At 42.1% G+C, this 5,897-nt stretch overlaps 1 pseudogene; it reads left to right on the top strand.

The window, feature by feature from the left end:
* Positions 1–830: 830 nt before the first annotated feature.
* Positions 831–5,897, top strand: part of LOC110283914 — a 5,444-nt pseudogene continuing 377 nt past the window's right edge.

Genomic DNA, 5,897 nt, shown 5'->3' with positions numbered 1-5,897 from the left:
TGATGAATGAGCTCTTGGAGACAAAGCCCAAGGGATGATGTTTCAGGATTGATTCTTGCTATTGATATGCCTTTCCAGTCATTAGAAATTAATATAATTATCACTGTGCATTTAGCCCACCCTATTGGGCAGATTTTCTGCAGATCAACGAAGATAATTAGTACCGTCTTGTACTAATACTATACAGACAAATAGATACTTTCTTAAATTTTAATAATGATTCTATAATAATTCCTAAATTTATACTAGAAATTATTGAGCCCTTTATAATAAGGGCTGCAATTAGAGCCTTCTATAATATGAAAACTGCAATTATGACTCTGTCAGTCTTCATGTGTTACAAGTTACTTGTATTAAGATAAAAAACAGGCATTGATACAGATTTACAACTTAGGAATACACTCCTTTAGACCATAAAACCATTAGCTAAAGGCCATAAACTGGGAACAGTTTATTGCAGGTGCAAGGACAATATATTGACTGGGTTTATCTATAAAAAACTTCAGTGCTAACTTAGACATAAGAATTACAGTTTTAAACTCTCAATGAACTTGTGGAGATAATGGCAAATAATGAATGTTTAGTTAGATAACAAGTCTTAATGGAAACATTTGTAAATATCTTTGTTGTAACTTCTTATTTAAATTTATGTTTGAACTTTTTGTGAACTTTTGGAGGAGGATGTTTGGGATACCATGTGATCATGTGTCCTGAAAAAAAGTACAAAAAAAACTAGGAATGATGGCATTAAGCAGGCAGAAGGAGAGAAAAGAATTAAGGATGCAGAAGGGGAAGAGAAGAGAAGAGAAGAGAAGAGAAGAGAAGAGAAGAGAAGAGAAGAGAAGAGAAGAGAAGAGAAGAGAAGAGAGAAAGAGAAAGAGAAAGAGAAAGAGAAAGAGAAAGAGAAAGAGAAAGAGAAAGAGAAAGAGAAAGAGAAAGAGAAAGAGAAAGAGAAAGAGAAAGTGAAAGAAAGAGAAAGAGAAAGAGAAAAGAGAGAGAAAGAGGAAGAGGAAGAGGAAGAGAAAGAGAGAAAGAGAAAGAGGAAGAGGAAGAGAAAGAGAAAGAGAGGAAGAGAAGAGAAGAGAAGAGAAGAGAAGAGAAGAGAAGAGAAGAGAAGAGAAGAGAAGAGAAAAGAGAAGAAGAGTAGAAGCAAAATAGAAACCTAAGAGAGCAGAACACAGCAGAATAGAACAGAGCATAACAGAGAGATGAGGAGAAAGCTGCAGAGAGAGCAAGCAGCAGGCAGGCAGGCTTTTCTTACAATGAGAGTCTTTAAATTCACTTAGCAATGAAAGGGTAGAAGCTTTTTCTTCTTCTAAGCAATAAAGGTTGAAGCTTATTTTTCATTCAGAGTGAATGAGTTCTTTCTGCCCTGATGCTTGCTCTATAGAGCTTGCTCATGAGGACATTTGCTTTTTCCACCAAAAATATATGCATATGTAAGTATAGGTATTTGTGTGCAAGCATATAAGTTTTTAAGATAAATGGCTGGACCCAGTAAGAGTGTATAAATATGTATGAATATGTGTATATGACTATATGTATGAATGTATGTGTCTGCACATTGCCTGTGTAAAAGTGCTTCATTCTTTGAATGACTTTCTCTAGCTGACAAGGAGTTAAATAAATCCCCAGCCAAGGAGGACCTGAGTGGGGAGGTTTGTGGGAGGGGGTAAAACTGCTTTATTCACCCTGCCCCCTGTTTAATAATAGGATGTTAATTAGCCTGAACTCATCAGCTTCCATCCTCAGAGTGACTTAGAGTCCAATGCTCCCCACATCAGCTGACTTCCAGAGGGGACCCAGAGCCCAGAGCCCAGAGCCCAGAGCCCAGAGCCCAGAGCCCAGAGCCCAGAGCCCAGAGCCCAGAGCCCAGAGCTCAGAGCCCAGGGCTAAGCTCCTGGCACCCATCTTCACATGTGTGGTTGCTAGGCACCAGGCCTAGGGTTTCCTAATGGTTGTTTTACTAAGTGCCTGGAGGTTCATCTCTTACAATATGGGTAGATGCTTGTGTAGTGCCAGCCCTTCCTGTGACCCCCATAAACCAAACCTACCTGGAAGGTTGAGGTTAGAACACCACCACCTCAGGCATGATCATTTTCCCTAACATGACATTGGTTGGTTCTAACATGCTGTTCTCCCAATGGCTCAACCCTTGGTTTTCTTTCTTAGTCGATTCAGAATGTGGACAGAAGAGAAATATGTTTGACTGGGTGGGGGGTGGGAGGTAGGAGGTGGGGGGCAGTGGACAGAACTGTAAGAGATATTTTGTGAAGCATTCTTATAGTCCTCTTAATTAATGTTTCATGAGGAAATGGCTTTGGTAGCCTTCAGCTGTGACAAGTGTAGCAGTCTGTGATCACACATGTTGGCTCCCTAAAGGTTTCCTTCACTGGCTCAGAAATAAGTTAGCAAACTCTCACAGTGACTGACGTAATCAGAGAGGAGGAAGATGACATTTAAATCATCCCTGAGACAACATCAACTTATGTAGCTGGCAAAGACCTTTAAGAATGGTTTTTGGGCTGGGCAGTGGTGGCACACACCTTTAGTCCCAGCACTTGGGAGGCAGAGGCAGGCAGATTTCTGAGTTTGGGGCCAGCCACAGAGTCAGTTCCAGGACAGCCAGGGCTACACAGAGAAACCCTGTCTTGAAAAAAACAAAAAAAGAAAAAAAATAGTTTTTGGAAGTCAGATATGATTGTGGGAATGTGTGACCTTAGAAAACATGAGATGACCGCTGAAAAACCTTGCTAGAATAGCATGCTGGGGACCTTCCACTAGAAGGTTGTGACAAATACTCCCTTCCCGGAATGACCCAGCAAAATAAGCTTTACAAGAAAGCCTGACTGCAAGGCAGGTACAGATAATGACCAAGAATGTTTCAGGTCCCTCTTCTGGTGACTAAGACCTCACTTCACTCGGGGCTATCAGTGCTGCTTAGGGAAGGTTAGGAGACACTTGTGGCTCCAGAAGGGAGAGGCTAATTACCACTTCTAAAGGAGGGAATGAAAAGGTCACCTCAGGCCAACAATGGACTTAAACCAACTCATGTTGTTATCAAGGCCTACCCTTAAACAGTATAGAAAGTGGGTTCTTAGGAGATTTGGGGTCACCTCTGCACTGATTACAGGATGGCCCTGGGGCACCGGATCAAAAAACCTTTTGCTTATTGCATCGATCTCCATCTCTGCATTTCTGTGAGTGGGACACCCCAGACGTAAGGCTCTTCTGGTCTTACATATCACATAAGTATATAAATATTCTATTTTGACATCATCTCAATTTCTGGATCAGGATATACAATGCAAAGAACATTTGAGAAATAAGATGTGCATAGCTGTGCATCTGGTATTTTCAGATCATACTATGGAGAAAGGCTATGTTCAACAAGTGTGGAGCCACTGGTGATTGGCACATAAGGAATACAACACTCAGTGGAGACTGGTGCTCAGTGCAAGGGCTTCTTTAACAGAGACAATGGCAAGTGCAAAGGTTCTAAATTACATGGTAAAACAATTATTTTGCCTTTAGAAGGAATAGCTGAGACTTATGGCTCTTTAGGGAGTGCACACTGATTTCTTCCTTAAGCAGAGGTGACCAATGGGCTAGGAAAAGAAAGAAGGGGATGCATTAGCCATAAGCTTCAGAGAAAAATGGTTTCCAGTGAGAAACGTAAGAGAGATTACAAGAACATGTTGCCACTTTCCCTGGTTCTCACATGTCAGCTGGCCTTTAGGTCTGGTCTTCTTCCTAGTCATGGCAATCTTTCTTCCTCTCTCTCTGTTCTTGGCCCGCACAAATCTAAAGGTCCTGCCTCAGTTTACCTGCTAATCCCTTGGCTGTTAGCACTTTATTGATCAATTAAAACCCAATTGGGGACAAGGACCTTCAGCATTTGGACACACAGATTTCCAATTTTGAGGGTCAGATTAATTCAAAGCATTAGAAACAATCCCCAACAGCTGCAGTTTGGACTTTGGTATTATAATTATTATGAAGTATCTTCTGATTTAGTATTTTGTAAAACATGGTTCTCTATCATCTTCTGGTTGGTTATGTAAAGAGTGGAACGGCCAATAGCTAACAGCTGAGCAGCAGAAGAAAAAGTGGGACTTCGGTGCAAGTAGGGGCAGAGGAAGAGGGGGAGGGGGAGAGGAGGAGGGGGGAGAGAAGGAGGAGGGGGAGAGGGAGAGAAGGAAGGGGAGGGGAAGGGGGGAAAGAGAGAGGGAGGGGAAAGGAGGAGAGAAGAGGGGGAGGGGGAGGGGGAGGGGGAGAGGGAGAGGGAGAGTCTCAGGTAGGAATTAGGGGAATAGCTATGGAGACATAGATGATGAAGGAGGTTCCAGGGAGAGACTAAGATGACAGGTAATGAGCCACATGGCTGGGAAGTAAGCCAGGCCAGCATTGTTGGATTAGAATAGCTGAGTGTCTGTCCAGCTATAGTGTCAGAAACTTTTAATAAATATAAAGGTCTCTGTGTCATTATTCACAGCAAGAGCGGCCATAGAACAGTTAATACTTATACACATGGCTACAGAACTCCAAGAAGCCCAGCTGAATTATGGGAGCAGATACTGCTGCCTAGGATTAGACAAAAAAAGGCAAGAATGACCAGGACTTAATCACTGAAACAAAAAGAAAATCAAGACCTTGCCCAGAGAGTCTTTACCTGGAGGGAGAACTATTAGGATAATGTTTCTCAACTTGTGGTTTGTGACCCCTTTTAGGGTCAAACCACCCTTTCACAGGAATCACATATCAGATATCTTGAATGTCAGATATATACATTACGATTCATAAAAGTAACAAAATTAAAGTTATGAAGTAGCAACAAAATAATTTTATGGTTGAAAAGGTCACCAAACCCTGAGAAACTGTCTCGAAGAGTTGCAAAGTTAGAAAGATTGAGAACCACTGTATTAGGTTTTGTGTGAGGGTCATAACTTAGGGTAAAGGAGAAGCCAGTACCCTCTACCTACATCCCCAGGGGCTGGCATACCCTAACATAGACTCACCAAAAGCTGAGAAAGAAATCCTGAAGGCCTTCCTGCACTAATTAAGTGCCACTTTTGGGGTCTCAATTTTAATCATCCAAGGGTAACAATATCATAAGGTTCTTTTTCAATGAGGCCTGGAGAGAGGGTTCAGTGTTTGGGAGTACTGGCTGTCCTTGCCTAGTACCTGTGTTTTCTTCTCATCACTAACATTGCTGCTTACAAATGCCTGTAAATCTAGTTCCAGGGAACCAAATGGCCTCTTCTGGCCATCAAAGGCACTGCACACACACAATACACATACATGCAGATAAAACATTCAGACCAGATTCATAGAAGAAATATTTTTGTGTGTTTGTTTGTTTGTTTGTTTGTTTTTGAGACAGGGTTTCTCTGTATAGCCCTGGCTGTCCTGGAACACACTTTATAGACCAGGCTGGCCTCAAACTCAGAAATCTACCTGCTTCTGCCTCCCAAGTGCTGGGATTAAAGGCATGTGCCACTACCGCTCGTGAAATAAAAATTTTAAAGTTCTTTTTTATAGAAATGGAGGGGATCATAAATTTTCTGAGTATCAGGGCTACCACCCATACAACTAGTCACCCAGACTCCATGGTCTTTGTAAGAATTCAGTGTTGTAAGCTGGCCTTGTAAGCTGCTTGCATTCTAATGCTAATTTGGGCCTCAAAAGCTGGTTGCCCCAGAAACAAGAGAGTCTGCACATAGACACTAGCTAAGTGACCCTGTCCCCTGTTAATTGTGATTGGTAAATAAAGATTCCAATAGCCAATAACTGGGCAGAAGAGACTTAGTTGAGGTTTAGGTTTTGTGGGCTTGGGGAAGAGAACCAGGAAGAAGGAGGAAGAGGAGGAGGAGGAGGAGAAAGAGGAGGAGGAGGAG

This window comes from Mus caroli, chromosome 17 (genome assembly GCF_900094665.2).
Source record: "Mus caroli chromosome 17, CAROLI_EIJ_v1.1, whole genome shotgun sequence".
Taxonomy (NCBI): Eukaryota; Metazoa; Chordata; class Mammalia; order Rodentia; family Muridae; genus Mus; species Mus caroli.
This window is presented reverse-complemented; position numbering and strand designations above follow the sequence as displayed.